The sequence below is a fragment of the Podarcis vaucheri genome, assembly GCF_965113315.1.
Source record: "Podarcis vaucheri genome assembly, chromosome: 1".
Lineage (NCBI taxonomy): Eukaryota > Metazoa > Chordata > Lepidosauria > Squamata > Lacertidae > Podarcis > Podarcis vaucheri.
In genome coordinates this window covers 135,312,520-135,327,857 of record NC_138759.1, presented here as the reverse complement: position 1 = coordinate 135,327,857, position 15,338 = coordinate 135,312,520, and the positions used below count along the sequence as shown (strand labels likewise).

Below are 15,338 nucleotides of genomic sequence, written 5' to 3'. Positions count from 1 at the left end.
CACAAATGGGGAGCCACTGCAGAAAAGGCCTGTTGTCGTGTTGCCAAGGCATCATGGCATGGACACACTGAAAACCAACCCCACACCATTAGGGTTTTTGTGAGAAAGTGCAAGACTATTATGGTATGCAGCAGCCCTCCTGATGAGATGGTATCTGCAAAAGGCCATCAGCTGGGTATATAAAGGATGACACAATCTTTCAGGTGTCTTGGTCTTGAGCTGTTTAGGGCTTTATACCCCAAAGCCAGCACATTGGACATAGTCAATGCAGTTCTTTCAACAGCGGGGTAATGTGTTGGCGATACCCTGCCCCAATGAGCAGCCACATTTTGCACCCTCTGCAGTTTCTGGATGGACCTCAGGCGAGTCCTACAGAGTGCACTGCTGTAATCCAGCCTGGAGCTTAAATCTCATGGACAACAGTAGACAGGCAACTTCTGGGGAGGAAATGGCAGACTGGACATTGACTGCTGGTGCTCTTGCCAGCAGAAATAATTATGCAGTGATGAGAGGTTATCAAGACATCTTAATTGCCATTTAATTGTGATTTAAGAGAGGACAAAGGGTAAAGCCTCACATGCTCAGAAGGCATTCATCATCACACCAGGGGAACAAACCTGTGGGGTTGGGAAACTGTCTAGAGCTAGGAAAAATCTTCAGCCTGCACACTGCATAATTGCATAATTGGGTGATAAAATAACATTGCATAACAGCCTGGAAGATGTATCAAAAAGCTTAAATTGATTGATTACCTTGAAAAATGTTTAATAGCTCTGAGGATGCTTATAACCTTTACTTTATGTTGTTTGCAATTCTCCATCTCTGTTTGTGCTGAGTTGACTGAAAGTGAAAGCTGAATTTTATCTATGTCATACGTTCTGGAAAGTGGAGAGAGCCAGTCAATCATGGCAATATGGAATGCTTAACTGATTCTTGATCTTTTACAATGACCATTCAAAGAACAGCTAGCAGAGCTAAGAGATGAATTGTGTGGAATGTCCAGGCAGAATGGACTACATATAAAGCAGATGAAAAAATGTAGAGAAACTGCAGAAGAAGACTTGGAATTACTTTTACCTAAACACAAAGAAACATCAGGTGGCAAATGGGAGACAGCTTTACAGTGGTCTAAAGGTGTGAAAGCAAGCAAAGGAAGCTGATGTAACATCAGAAGAGATAAATGAAATTATGACCAAATTATGATGACTACAGAGGATAGAAAGTGAAATGAATATCCAAGCAGAAAAAGCCTCTCATCTCCTGGGGGAAAGGAGGGAAAATAACTTTCTTTCTTAAGTGGAACAAATCATAACTGACTGGAAACAAGGATGAAATATGATTTAATTAAGATGTAACAGGCAAATAAGTACTGACTATTGTATTATTAAGATATGTTGGAATTCTAGAGGAGAAACCCATCACTGCGAAACAGAGAAAGACCATTTTGACACCTGAATATGATAATTTTGACACCTGAATATGATAATGGAAAAGGGTGAATTTGAGATGCCTAGAAGGGAACGCTGAGAAAAGGCCATCTAGAAGAATGAGAAAAAGCTGGATAGCAATACAGCTAGAAATTATCCTAGAGTGCATACTCTAAATATTTTGAATAATTGTTACGTACATAATTGGCAGACAGAGAATCAGAAGACTCTCTTTTCCCCCCTCCTTCTTATCTTGCTTTTTCTCTGATTTTAAACCCTTGATAGCTCTCTCTTCATTATATTTACATGTATGTTTTGCTCTTTGAAGATTGTTATTTGGGTTAAATGAAGCTGCATACAGAGAGGATATGGATCGAAGAGGAAGGGACCTGCCTGAGAGGCGGGTTGGAGAGGTTTCTTCAGGTGTGGGGCTGACAGAAGAGGGGGAAGCTCCCAGGTGAGAGATGGGAGGGTGCACTCTTCTGTATATGGAATAAGGCTCAACATATCATTGTGATAGAGGGCTTGGTATTCGATATACATATAGGGTTTCTCCCTCTTATTCATAGTCTTGTTTTTCTCTTCTCCCTGTTTTGTTTTTATTCTTCTTCTTTAGTTTGGTTTGGTTTTTATTGTATCTTTTGTTGAAAACTCTCAATAAAGTTTAGTATAAAAAAGCAACAGTGGTCAGGCAATGCTAGGCCAGAAATGGCTAGACTGTAGTTCTTACCAGCCAAAACTGCTATAAGGCGTTTCATACAGCCAATGAACCTTGTTTGTTTGTTTAATTATATTATATATAAAATTTGTATACCGCCCTGTATCCATAGAGCAGTTCACAACATAAGATTACAGTACACAAAACACATAAGAACAATAAGAACAAAAACAAACCAATAATCCCCGTTCTAGCACCCCAACTACAAAGCTGCTCTTTCAGGAAGAGTAAAACCCCGTCCAAAGCAAGCAACTGACGAATTGCCCAGATTCAGACCCCCCCCCCCTGCAAGGCCTTGCCAGGATTCAGGGTCAGCCCACCCCCATGTGCCAGCACGGCTCTATTTCAGGGTGAGGGGATTATAACTAAGCAGAATCATAGAGTGAGATTCTTATATGTATAATTTGATTGTGTGGGGGAAAGTACACAAACTACTCCATTCATATCCTGCAAAATGGCTCTGCAAATGGCAGCAGTCACGTTAAGTTCTGGGAAAGAAACAATTTCTCCATTATTTTTCTCTGCTCCAAAAGGTTCCCTGTGACTATGCAAGATGATGCAGCTTCATGGAGATGTGCTGGGCGCCCCTGAGTCCTTGCAGCTAAAAATAGCAAAAGCCAGCCTGCCTGAGTTTCTATAGAGACAACCCGCTGTCACGCTCAGAGTTGGGTTAGCCCATCAGTCAGAGCATCTCATGCGGCCACCACAATGAAGGGCTGTTGCCCAGACCGTTTGTAGGGTGGAAGCCAGCTGCAGCTCAAAGGCTTGCTGAGCCCTTCGTTAATGAGGGCTTTGGACTAATTTCCTAATAAAATGAACACTGTTGCTATTGTTCGTCACAACAGGAGAGCCTGTGCACTGTTAATTGTGTGTGTGCGGAAGGGGGAAGGGACACTGCCAGAGAAATCTCGAAAGATGAAAAAGATTAAAATTACCATACTGTTTTGCTGTGTGCTTCAGTGGCAGATGGGCAGAAGTTGCACATCTTGCGGCTGCCTTGGTGCAGGTACTTCTACTGCTGAGGAATCGCAGAGGCCGGCAGAAAGACAAGGCAGAAAGATGCTGTGGGAGGAGGAGGAGAGGCTAAACAGAAGGAAGGGTGAACAAGGAATTTGCAGGAAAATAAGCAAATGTGCAGCAGCCACCACTGAGCACTCGGTAGCCACTGCAGTGAATCATTGATAGATGGATTTCATAAAATTTATATACCACTTGGTGGTAGAAAAACCCCTCAATGCAGCTTACAAAAAAGATAAAACAATTTAAAAAGCCACTAAAAATTTCCAACCGTAATTTAAAACATACAGGAATTTAAAACCACAATAGAATAGATTAACATTAAAACTCATACGAACTTTCTAGACTTGTCTAAATATAACATGACATATTAAAGAACTATCATTGCTATGGATGCATACACAGAGCACCAAACACTGGCCAAATCTAAACACATCCTACCATTGTTTTTGAAAGTTGATGAGTTTTGGGTGTGGGCAGGATTTTCAGAAGGAAGCACCAACTCAGTGAGTTGACCAAGGTGAATGTCTTTCCATTTGGCCTGATGGTTTGAATGTTCTCTCCATTAGCTCGTAGTAACTGTCCGCACAGATGTGGAGGTGTATGTCCACAGATGTTTCAAAAGTGACCTTTCAAGCACTGCCCACTTTCCATAGGACTAAAGACCCTTCCACTCCTATTGCCCTTTGCAGGGGCATGTGGCATGGAAAGGCATACAGGGGCGAGATATGGCTTTCTGTTTTATACAGTGTGGCATCAGTGTTTGTGAGAAGTCCCAGTACAGTGATGCTTCACAAACAAAAGATGGTTTGTTGTGGTCCTTCTTCAGGGCCAAGCAAAACAAGTGTGGAAATAAAGCAGGCTAAGATCTATAGTATGGGGCCACACCATGGCCCCCACAGCTGCACAGCGGCCTGCTATGGTCTTCCCTGATGCACACGGGGTCTGCTTCCCCTGCTCAAATCAGTTAGCAAGTAAATTACTATACAGAGAGAGAGAGAGAGAGAGAGGTTTGCTGGAGGAATGACTTTAGAGAGCAGGCATACACCAGAGAGGATGTATGTACAATGATCAATACTAAAAGTAGAATGTGTGCGCCTGAATTGTGATCTACCACAGTTGCATTTAATATCTCGCTTCCATTTGGGTGCTACTTGACCTTCAGTCACATGGTGAAGGAAAACACTATCCGCCCCCCCCCTCTCCAAACACACATTCCGCGCTGTCCTGATTCAGGCTTCTTTGTCTTGCCACTGAGGTCATGGGGTCCTTCATTAGGCAAACAGGCTATCCTTTCAAACCAGAATTTGGTTCTTCTCTTAGTCTTTCTCCTGAATAAAAAGCAGCAGCAATATTGCTGCTGGCATGAAACCAATTTGACAGAGCCCAGCCCGTTTGCTTTCTGTCTCCCTCGGTATAATTTTCAGGAGGAACTTAATAACATTCCTGTTTGCCCAGACATTTGATGGCTGAAAAATACTGTTTCTCACAACTTTCTAGAGGGTGTGTTCCTAGTGTTGGGTAAACTGGGACAAATGAGGGGTGCTGCTGGCTTACCCCCCATCTCGCTGCCCTGCAGTCTCCTTGCCTGAGCTGAGGTGGCGTTGAGGACAGCCAAACTGTGGTTGGTCCCGGGGGTCATGCTGAGGCGGTCGGCTCTGGGGTGACTCAGGCCCTGGGGCTGTCACAACATATCAGACACATGTGGCAGGCCACACGATGGACCTTGATTTCTCAACTGGGCAGGAAGAGGGTGAGCTGAAAGTGGGGGGTACCGACAACAGTCCTTTGTCATGGTCAAATCACTTCCCGTTGTGGTTGAGGTTCTTAACACATTTCCCTCTCTACAGAATGGTTGGCCCTCGGAGGTTAACGGAGCAATTGCCAGCCAGTTGCCAGTCTCTTTCCCTTGGTCAAGGTTCTCAAGTGAGTGACTGGCAGGGTGGGGGGGGGAGAGGCAGGAGGCCAGGAGAGTGACTAGCAATTTATGGGGTTTGACGCTGTCCACTGGGGGAGCAGGGAGAGTCAGGGCAGTCCAAGATGGAGGAATGCATGCCAGGTGGCGGAGGAAGAGGCTGTGGCTGTTTATTAAATTTGTATGTCACCCTTCAGATCTCAGGGCAGTTCACAACATAGAATTACAGTTCATCCCACAGATGAGTCAGTGGACTCCCCACTCCCTGCCCTACCGTCTTCTAGAACCAGCAGGAGCTTCGTTCTATTGTTTTATCACTTTGGTGCTTGCTGCCCTGGGCTCCTTTGGGACAAAGGGCAGGATGGAAATTTAATAAATCCACAAATCAATAGGAGGGCAGCAATCTGCAAGCTCTCCTGGCTCACTCAACTAGTTCCCTCTTAGAGCAGGTTGTGTTTTCCAACCTTTATGTTAGCTGAGGTTTGATGTTGGAAGGAGAAATAGAAATGAAGCTTAACATGCACAATAGCCCACATTTTGTGCTCTGCATTGGCTTCTTGGCAGCTGTTGTGGCCGTTAGCGAGCAGCAGATTCTGCCTTAGCAGGAGAACTGCCTGGGCAGGAGGGTTGGGAGACAAACTGTGGACGTGATGGCAGAAAGTGGCCTCATCAAACTCCACAAGTCCTAGACATATGGCTCCATGTTGGCAAATAATAAAAGCCCTGTGCTAATACATTTTGTAGCTTTCAAAACACAGAAGCCTGATTTGTCTTTACAGCGGGGCATAGCCTCATGCTAAGTATGTTTGTGAGATAAATATTTGCTCACACAAAGTTGGTGTGCTGTTATTCTATAACGCAGGCTCCTGCTGCCCCTGGGATCAATGCCCCCGATTTTGATGGCGCTTTCTCCTTTGCAGCACCTGCCTCCTGTTTATTCATAAGGAACTCGAAGACAGGAAGTTCTTGAGGGAGTTGGGGGCTTCCCTCTCTCAAAAACTGCAAGTCCTGCTGTAGTTTTAGTGTGCAAGCACATCTCTGCTCCAAGGAAGGAACTGGGCTAGCAACTGGCTGCTCAGAATGTGCTTGTTCTGCTCAAACACTGGTCTTGATCAGCTCAAGCAATTTGCACGAGATCTGGACAATAGTTACCTATGGAACAAGTTCCCATAAAAATCTTCAGTGGCAATTTTGCCTCATTTTGTTCCTTAGGGTAATGGGATTGCAGCCTGAGCAGGGACCACCTGGCTCTCTGCGGCCTGGTAAAGTCTGCCCTTCCCTCCACCCCAAATCTCAAGCAGCTTATGGCTTCTTTTTCTTCACTGGCATCATATATGGTTTCCAAAAATCTTAGAAACTTAGCTAATAAAATAAGGAAAGACAAATGAAGGACAAATTTGAAGGAAACATGACGAAGGCAATAGTCCAGGCTTACTCTTCCTTTCAACTGCGTTCTACCTTGCCAGTGGAAATGATAGTCTGGGGTGCCCATTTGCATTCAAATTTCCTCTCCACCTGCAGTTTAAAAGCAGGAAGCTTGGCAAGGCAACAGTCCTAGAGATGCTGTTCAGACAGTGCAAAGAAGACTGCAGGATGCTTGTCTTGATTGAGACAGTGACATTTTCCAGGACAACGAATGGGACACCACATGGAGATGACGCACAGACAGTGCAGCTATTCCCAGCAGGTGCAGACACATCTATGCAGATGTAATGCATTGCATCTGATTCCTGCATTTTCAATAAATCAAATTGTTTTAATTACTATTGCTTCAAAGCTTGCCCTGCCTTTTTAGTTTAAATACATCTGTTTTCTGTAGCCTGGTTCTGAAGCTACCGCTGCCTGAAAACCTGCCATGATGGATCATTCAGAAGCAGCAGTCTGGCAAGCCAAGACGCAGCAGCGCTCAGCGCTCACAGTCATTCTTGCCTGTCCTTGGAAGGGCATTGGCAAGGAGAAGGACGGACAGGGAGCAGCAGGGAGAAGGAATATGCTTCATACAGAACAGCGTCTAGCCTAAAGTGCCCTTCTGGAGTCTACCCTTCGTTGCTGCGCTGCAAGAAAACGCAATGTGTGTGCACTGAGCTTTATTTCAAATGAAGTTAAAAAATAGTCATTTCTGTTATATAAAGACATAGTACAGAGATTAATCTAACACTACAAAAGCTTTCATTTCCTTCTGTGAAAGGTAGAGGGAAGAATCCTGCTTCTCAGGGGCACTGGGCTGTATGGGGTGTTAGTGGAGGGGTAGTACCTCTGGTGAGGGATACATTGTGCTCCTTCTGGGGTAGTTTGACCACCTTTGGTCCCCACCCTGCACTCAGCTCTCACCTGTGGCTCCTAGAAGCTGTCTATATGCAACAGGAAACAGCTTATACTGGCTGGCTAAACTAGGTGAGGGGAGCCCATGGGTCTCACACCCTTGATAAGATAGAGACATCCCCAGCATGTGAAGACAGGCTCCAGTGGATTGAGCGGACGAGACCAAGAGTGGGTCCAATGGTCAAGAAGGCAGTTTCTGCACATGCTATGGAGGGAGGTGAGAGCAGATGGGGCTCATCTACTTCGGAAGGTACCGTAGCCCATCTAGGAGAAGGAAAACTCTGATCCTAACCCTCTGCTGCCATGTGGGATATCTTCAGGAGAAGAAAAGGCGAAGGAGTAAACCCTACAAAAATATGGAGTGGAGTCCCAAGGTCTGTTGGGTGGCACCTTGTATCCCTCCTTCCCACAACTCCAGCAGCCAAGCTGGTGCCGAACATGTTATTCTGCTTTCCGTTGGACCACATCAGTGAGGCGGGGGGGGGGGTTCTTGTCATGGGCAGCCCAGGATCTCTAGACACACAGCCCAAGCTTGTGCCCCAGGAGGTCACTTCAGTGCTGCTGACACAGCAGTTTGACTTCATCCACTGAGACATTCTCCTTTCTTTCTTGAGACAGACAGATGCCAACAACAACACCAACAATACCCCAGCACTTCTACTTGCTTGGAAAAGTGGGGTGAAATATTGCATTACTCTGCATGTGTGTTTCTCCACTGTTTATATTTGTGATCATGTCATGAATCTGACACTTGTTGATGAAAGGCACATGACAAACCTGAAGCAGACATTTCTTGAGAGAGTGGGAAGTACAGTAAGTCACCCAGAAGATTCTCTCTTCAAACTAACACATCCTGCCTAACAGATATTTTTGCTGTTCATGGATCCACTTATGAATAACTGGCAGACGTCAGGTCTGGTGTATAGTCACATCATGGGCACAGGGCTTTGCAGTCTCTTTACATTGCTTCCATGGGACAACGGAGTCATATCCTATTTCCATCCATCTCTGGTTTAGAAGGGAGACCACAGACAGACGACATAGGACATGACAGATTTGCTGGGATCTGTGGTCCATCTACTCCCTATCTCATTACCAGTCATAAGACTCTCAAGGATTCTGCCACTTGGGATGTGCATTGCCAAAGAACCAGTCAGCACTTGCAGAACAATGTTGTTACTGAAGAGCAGTAGTGCATTGGCACACAACCAACCTTAAACACAACATTTTATTTCAAATAAAGGAGCCCAGAAATATACCCTTGAAAGAGGACATAACCCCTAAAAGTCTTTATGGTGATTCCTATTGGTACCACCTTGCTTAAGGTAAAAACTATACTTTAAAGGTGAACACAGAGTGCACTAATGCATGCTGCCAAAACTGCAGGTGCCCCTTCCCATCCCTGCTGCTGCTGCTGCAGTGCCACAAACAAAGTTACCTTTACATTTGGGAAAGCAAGGAAATGAGTGTAGCAAGTCCATTTACCTTTGCTGGGTGCATGCAGCCAGGGTTGACTAAATCAGCTAGCTACAATAATATAGGCTGCAAATCAGTCCATTATACTGGAACCAGGGCCAGCCCAATACATTTTGGCACCTGAGGGAAACCACAAAATCCTGTCAGCATCTAACTCCTCTGCTCGGAGACTCTCACTGACTGCTGATTTGCTACCAGGCCAGTTCAAGGAGTTACAATTAGAGCAGAAAGCCCTTGACAACTTGGGACCAGTTTCCCTGGGAAATTGCCTTACCACCCATGTACCCATCCGCTGCTTCGGTCAGTGGAACCAGAAGTCCCACAGGTGCCGTATAAGACCCCCTCTGCATCTGTGGAGGATTCCTTAGCCTGACAGCGAACCTGTGCTTTGGGACTTCCTGTCTACTGACACCAGGCAGGCGCCTGTACTATTTTCTGCCCCTGCTAAAAAATTTGTGGACACATACTTTTTATTTTTATTATTACTTTTAAGATCAGTTCCACCTTTTGTCCAAAAAGCTCAAGGAGGCATTGGTGGATCTCCTTCTCCCCTTTTCACAAGAACTCTGTAAGGATAGACTGAGAGTGACTGGCCAAGGTCACCCAGGGATTTTCATGGTTGAGTGGTGAGTGGTACCCTAGTTTTCCAGGTTCTACTCTATGTAGTAGCCACACATCACTTTCCACATTTTAGAAAAAAAGATGGAGAAGTAAATAAGCTGGGGGGAAGGAAATAATCTTTCCTCAAAGGTCTGCAAATTTAGGTGGGCCCTTGTTAACTGTCCTGCGTGGCAACTTCTGTGCATTACTCAGAAGTAAGCCCCACTGAATTCCAGGAGCTAAGCGAAGGTTTAACTTAGTGAGTCATCTGAACCCAGGCTTCTGTTTATACTCTTTCCAGACTAACAATGAGCTGTAACCAAAAACAAACCTGAGGTCAATTTCAAACCCAGGAATCAAAGTTTCTGCTTACTCCTCTTTAAAATAATAATAATAATAATAATAATAATAATAATAATAATAATAAATACACCCTGTAGATCTGGTTGGAAAAACTTAAGAAAACTTAAGATGTCTATAGAAAACTTAAGATGTCTATAAATATTCATATGGCATTCACTGTGATTCATCAGAAAACATTTTATTGCTTCACTGAAGTGGAATGAGGCAGCTCAATTCTTAATATGCAGGCGGATGAGGCTCTTAAATTATATCCTTAAACAGCAACAAAGTCTAGTTACAGAGTGAATGGCCAAAGAAATATTCTGCAAGACTAGATAGATAATCCAAGGGGTAAAAAGACAGTTCTACCAGCAGTACTGGGGTCAAACACATTTGCCAGGATCCAAAGAGATATTTCAAAGTCTATAAAGATAGTCCCAGATTATTTTTAAAATAATGTTTCTTCTCACTGAACATTGCAAAGGCAGGCTACTTCACAATCCTCTTTGCTCTGCTTCACAATTGGCTTGTATTGTGACCTGCAAGGATTCTGTTGAAGAAACATTTGCCGAAAGTGGCCCCCTGCCATGTAACTAGTTGTGCAGCGCTTTGGATCCTGGCCATTAGCTGAAAGTAAATTATATTGATTTAATGTGTTTAGAATAAGAGAGTCTCTTGGGCATATTTAAAACCACATTAAGTACATGAAGCAAATAAACAACATTATTTGTCAGTCAACAAAAATACTAACATTGACAATGAGTGAATAGGTATATTTATTTGGAATTATATATCATCATAGCTCTAACAGGAGGACAGATTACACAAACATTTACAGTTGCATATTGAAAAGCAGGACCAATCAAGGAGAGATGGATATTCCTCCCATCATGATCCCAATCTTACCTGCCTTTGGAGACAAGAAATTATAAATTATCTACTATCTCCAGAGAATGGAGTCTTACAGAAGCAAAGCATAGTGAATGGCATTATTTTAAGTGCCTGCAAAAGCTGAAAGTAATAAGAAACAGTTGGAATAAAAGCGAAGTCCGAAGCTGTCATTTTGTGCACACATTCCTGTCAGCAGGATTCTCCTTCAACAGCCGGACACGATACCCAGCAGAAAAGTACCACTTTCACTTTTAAAATTGAAATCAACTTGGTAGTTTCAGTAAGCTTCAATTAAACAAGTTTAATTGAACTAACTTTGCAAATAACAATTTAAAAGTACTTTGTTAGGAACCTGGATAAAAACGCTTTTCTCATATGGGAGGCTTCAGCCCTGAGACCAGGTCTAATGTAAACTGAGTACCAATAAGAATGCTGTAGCCTAAGAGGTCATCAAAGATAGGAGCTTAGAGGCAGGGCACGCTATCTAAATTGAAGTTAATGTTGTGAATTACAAAAGCACTATTCAGACATGTGAAAGTGCATTGGGGAGGAGTGGGATCAGAGAGAAAGCCCTCCCCTCTACATTTATTTTTTCACAGCTCCAGTTTGCAAACTGTAATGACAGGATTCAGCACTTGTAGGCCTTCTATTATGAATTGAGATAAGCCAGCAATCTGTCCAAATCCAAGACCAACTTCTGACTCCTAACATGGGATCCGTTTTAACTTTTTGTTTATACTTAATAATGCTAATAATGCACATTGTTAATCCTAAAAAGGTATTTCAGTGCAATAAAGTGTCACATTGCTATTAAATCAAAACTAGTGTCTGTCTTTCCTTTTGCGCGCGCTCTCTCTCTCTCTCTCTCTCTCTCTCTTTTTCATTGCCTCCTGGTGCCTTTTTCTCCCTGTCCTGTTACCTAGTTCATCTTTCACAATTCTCTCTCTCACAGCTTCTTCTACCTTCTCACTTACTCTACCTTCCTGTCTTCTCCCCGTCTACTTCCTTCTGCCGTTGACTTTCCTATAGGCATTCCATCACACTTCCATAAAGCAAATAGAAACAGTTTAGAGTCCCTCTCCACTAAAATCTTCTCCCACCACAGCTGGTGCAAAATGCAATGGCCAGAGTCTGCACCAGAACAAGACACTTTGAGCAGATAACACCAGAGCCGTGGCTGGGTGATCTTGCGCCCCTGGCAGAACCGTCAAGATTGTCTCCCCCAGCCACAAATTGGCTCTTCTTTCCGCCTCTTCTCCAACCCCCCCCCCCATTCAATTCACCCCAGTGGCGTAGCGTGGGTTGTCAGCACCCGGGGCAAGGCAAGTAATTTGTGCCCCCTAACCCGTGGATTTGCACCCCCTAACCCGTGGATTTGCGCCCCCTAATCCTAACCCCCAGATGTTGCGCCCGGTGCAGCCGGGGGCCCCTGCACCCCCCACGCTATGCCACTGATTCACCCTCTATTTAAAACCATTTCTTATGAGGCAATAATCAATATTTATGGACATATTTTAAGCCGATTTTGTGCCCTCCCCATTGCCTGCGTCCCTTTTCTGAACTCCCCAGAGAGGTTTTCCTGGCACCATCGTGACATGTCTTTAGGCGCCCGGCAAAAACATTCATCTTTACCCAGGCCTATGGCTATTAAATAATCAATGGCCTGTGAAAGCGTGGGGGAGAGGACTGGTATTACGATGACTATTTCATTATTAGGCTGCCAGTGTGCTTTTTATTATGTTTTTATCATCGATGTTTCGTCATGTGTTTCTAATGATGTACACCTCCCTGGGATCTTTGGATACAGGGCGGTATATAAATTGAAAACTACTACTACTATAGTCATATACACAGCATTTCCCCCTTGTATCTCACCAGAACACATGAGCTTGGATGCAGAGCCTTTGTGGGGCTGGCTTGGGGGTGGTGCATGTGGTCTGGGATGTGAAGTGGCAACACTGCGTGTCTAGGTTAAGCTGTGGAAAGCAAACCAGAGGCAGGACAACGTGAGGCACGAGGAACTTGCTAGCTATAAAGCAAGATGCCTACTATATGGATGCCCCTTTTTGGTCCCGCAGGGAACTTTTCCCCTGGTCCAGTGCTATTGCAGGTTGCATGCAGTGGGGTGAGGATGTGATGTCCTCACTCGTTTCGACTCCCACATTCTGCAGCAGCGCATTCTTTAGCATATGTGCCACCAGGGTGCAAAAATCCGCCCAGCACCCCCAAATTTAGTTTAGCCCCCAAATTAATTTTTATTATGCTTATGTCTGACACCATGCTTATGCCTTATCTTTGTTTATGAAAGGGAGGGAAAGGAAACAAACTTTTTTATTTGCTCATTTATTTACAATACACTTATACTTAAGTATACAAGAATACCACACTTAAACTTGTAAGTATTGTTTAGGCACCTACTTAGGAGAAACATCAGTTGTGTCAAAGGTGCCGCTGTCCCTGCTGCCGCATAGCAGTGTAGCTAAATACAATACGTAACAAATTTTGATGTAAGAGTTAATTTCGCGTGCACGGCGCCATTGAGAATGACAAGCGCTGTCGCTGAGTCTGACAAGCGCCGCAATTGTGAGTGACAAGAGCTGCTGCTGGTGCGGCGCATCTTTGTTAAATGAGTGCACAAAGTCGAAAGTCTTTTAGTGAAACAGTAGGTATACACTTTGGTAATACCTAGGTATATATGTATTTTGTTTTTCTAGCTTGATCAAAATTATTTATTATTTCATAACAGGTAGATAGTTAAGAGCTTAGGTGGCGCTCCCCAGAATTCAGCGCCCGGGTGCCCCGCACCTCTTCCACCCCCAGGTAAAGACGGCCCTGTTCTGCAGGCACTGGGCTCCTGCCACCACTTCCTGGGCTCCCTGGCACTGCCATGCTGGGCAACCGAGAAGCCCTCCTGCAGCATCTGTTTCCAACATGCTTCTGGGAGAAGGGTAGAAAGCCATGGAAACAGAGAGTGAATAGAGCCCCTTTATTATACAGAGCTCTCTTGGTAGATATAAAGCTATAGAAAGGTGGAGAATACAGTCAGCCAGAAACATGCATCTAATTGAAAAAGGGTTGTGCCTTTCTCTGGGCACATTGCAACCTTTGTGGATAAAACATGTGTTTCATCAGAAGATTGTGTCCCATCCCAGATGTCAAATGGAGGGTCCCTTTGGTGTGGGCAACCTTAGCTGGAGTCCAAACTGTTGGCAACAGCTTTGCCCAAAGCTGGTGGCCTCATGACCCAACGGTCTCTGATATAAATCAAGGGACAGTTGACTTAAATTTGACAAAGCAAGAATGCACACAGAAGTTCTCTTAATAGTAAAGGCATAACTGCTTTGTATCAACCTCGGCTTGCACTTTGCCCAAGAGCACAAGAAGCACATTGCTAAAGTCCAGTAGCTTTATTTGCAAGAGCCTCGTCAACTAGCAGGCACCAGTGCTACATGGTACAGCATAATTTATCATCTCCCCACTCCTGATATAAATGATATACAGAGATTGCAACTGTGCTAAAGTTACATGAAGAGAACTTTTAAAATAAGGTTGTCTACAACTGCTTGCCCCCCCCCCACTGGATCAGAGGTGTGGAACCAAGTTTTTTCTGCCTAATTTTATGCTGATAGGGGAAGCCTGGAGAGAAAGTTTAGGAAGGCAGGATGAAAAAGAAAATGGGGTGGGGACAGTCAAGACAGACAGAATGGTGGAAAGCAGGGAAGCCCTCTCAAGTCCATCACATCTGACCTCTGGCAAGAGCAATCTGTTCCTCTCCAGGCAGAGAAAAGAGATGGCCTGGCATTTATAGGAACATTTCATGGGGGGTGGGGGTGGGATAGCTTTAGGTTGTGGGTAAATAGCTAAATAAAAAAATAAATGTAACTTATTGATTAGTGTCAAAAGGATGTTAAATGATATGTTGACAGTTCAAAGGGGAGTCAGGAGAAAACTTGCTTCACCAGCAGATCAGTAAGCAATTAGGAAATAAACTTTGGTGCTGTGAGGTATACAAAAGTTAACCGTGGAAAAGAATGTACATATATGCTTGCTGCAAATAGTGAGATGATGCAACATTAGCTATGGGAGCGATCTGTCCAAATGTAACACTTTTAGGTCATTTTCAGTAGGGAAGATTTAAGAATGGGTTTTATCTCGCCCCCCCCCATGGCTTAAAATAGTGATTCACTTGGGGTTGCACACCCCGTTTGATGCATTTGTTGTTGAGAACTGGTGCATCTGGGACTCCTGGGCCAGATGAGAGGGACGTGGGCTTTGCCTCTGGGCGGTTTGAGAAGCATTCCTGACCTTTGCGGATGTCCACACACTTCCACGCCGCGCTCCTGGGATCGCGTGGGGAGTAAGAGACGGCCGGAGGCGAATCCCTGCGGATCCCGGCAGGATCATCCTCGATTACAGGGAGCAGGGGGCTCTTCTGAGGCGAGCCAGAGCAGCGGCTGCCCCTCCCCCCTCCCACGGGGCCTCCCGCCTTTCCCGCCCACGGAGAGCCTCGCGCGCGGGGTCCAGAGGGGGGGAGGGGAGGGGAGGCAGAGAGCAGAGGGCGCGCACCCCCCCAGCCACGCATGCGCGCCTCAGCCGCGCCTGCTGGGCGGTCCTTTCCCCTGGGCTCCGC

At 44.9% G+C, this 15,338-nt stretch overlaps 2 long non-coding RNA genes across 2 annotated transcripts in view; both read right to left on the bottom strand.

Annotated features, from left to right (window-relative positions):
* LOC309525718 overlaps window positions 1–15,338 on the bottom strand; it is a 45,002-nt gene that overhangs the window by 11,446 nt on the left and 18,218 nt on the right. The gene's annotated exons all lie outside the window — the stretch shown is intronic.
* Window positions 9,996–15,140, bottom strand: LOC309528657. Its single transcript, XR_014217860.1, has 2 exons — window positions 14,909–15,140; window positions 9,996–10,444 (listed from the first exon to the last, which is right to left on the bottom strand). It is a non-coding gene; the product is annotated as an uncharacterized lncRNA (long non-coding RNA).